Source organism: Cebus imitator, unplaced genomic scaffold (genome assembly GCF_001604975.1).
Source record: "Cebus imitator isolate Cc_AM_T3 unplaced genomic scaffold, Cebus_imitator-1.0 Scaffold741, whole genome shotgun sequence".
NCBI classification, from domain to species: Eukaryota; Metazoa; Chordata; class Mammalia; order Primates; family Cebidae; genus Cebus; species Cebus imitator.
The window spans coordinates 27,603-29,054 of record NW_016108056.1 but is presented as its reverse complement, the minus strand read 5'-3'; positions in this window follow the sequence as shown (position 1 = coordinate 29,054).

The following is a 1,452-nucleotide window of genomic DNA, read 5'->3' as shown; positions in this document are numbered from 1 at the left end:
GGTGAGCCGAGATCGCGCCATTGCACTCCAGCCTGGGTAACAAGAGCGAAACTCCGTCTCAAAAAAAAAAAAAAGAATTGGGCATAGCGGGGCTCACACCTGTAATCCCTGTGACTTTGGAGGCTGAGGCAAGATGATCACTTGAGTCCAGGAGTTCAAGACCAGCCTGGGGAACAATAGTGCCCAATACTCTCTACAAAAGTAAAAAACTTGGCCACAGGTTCAGGTGCGGTGGCTCACACCTATAATCCAAGCAATTTGGGAGGCCAAGTCAGGTGGATCACCTGAGGTCAGGAGTTCGAGACCAACCTGGCCAACATGGTGAAACCCCAACTCTACTAAAAATACAAAAATTAGCTGGGTATGGTGGCAGGCGCCTGTAATCCCAGCTACTCAGAGTCTGAGGTAGGAGAATCACTTGAACCCAGGAGGTAGAGGTTGCAGTGAGCTGAGATCATGCCATTGCACTCCAGCCTTGGCAACAACAATGAAACTCCATTTCAAAAAAAATAATAATAATAATAATAATAATTTGGCTAGGCATTGTGGCGTTTATAGTTCCACCTACTTATGAGGCTGAGGCAGGAGGATTGCTGCATTGAGCTATGATTGCACCACTGCACTCCAGCCTGAACAACAGAGCGAGACCCAACTCTAAAAGAAAAAATAAGGTAAGTAGAGACTACCATCTCTGCACTACGATGCTTATTACTATTGAAGATGCTCATGACTATTGGGTTGGTCAAATTCGGGACTATGAAACTATAGAAAGTCTGTGTTTTCTTTCTTCTGTCAAAAGTCATGGTTCTGGCCAGGTGCAGTGGTTCACACCTGTAATCCCAGCACTTTGGGAGGCCAAGGTGGGCGGATCACGAGGTCAGGAGATCGAGACCATCCTGGTTAACACAGTGAAACTCCGTCTCTACTAAAAATACAAAAAATTAGCCAGACATGGTGGCACACACCTGTATTCCCGGCTACTTGGGAGGCTGAGGCAGGAGAATCGCTTGAACCTGGGAAGTGGAGGTTGCAGTCAGCTGAGATCATGCTACTGCACTCCAGCCTGGGCAACAGAGCAAGACTCCATCTCAAAAAAAAAAAAGGAGTCATGGTTCTTTTTATCTTTTTCCTTCCTTTTTTCTTTTTTTTAAAGATGGACTTTCACCATGTTGGCCAGGCTAGTCTTGAACTCCTGACCTCAAGGGATCCGCCCACCTTGGCCTCCCAAAGTGCTGGGATTACAGGCTTGAGCCACCACGCCTGGCCCTGGAGTCATGGTTCTTATGGACACAGAAATGAGAGAATTAGAATATTCCATATTTCCTCGTTTGTTTTATTCTACACGATTTGTTAAACAGTCTCAGAATAACTAGTAATACTACCTTCATCATTATGATTACTAAAAACATATTTAAACTTTTTTGTAAATGCTATTCCCTTTCATTTTTAAAT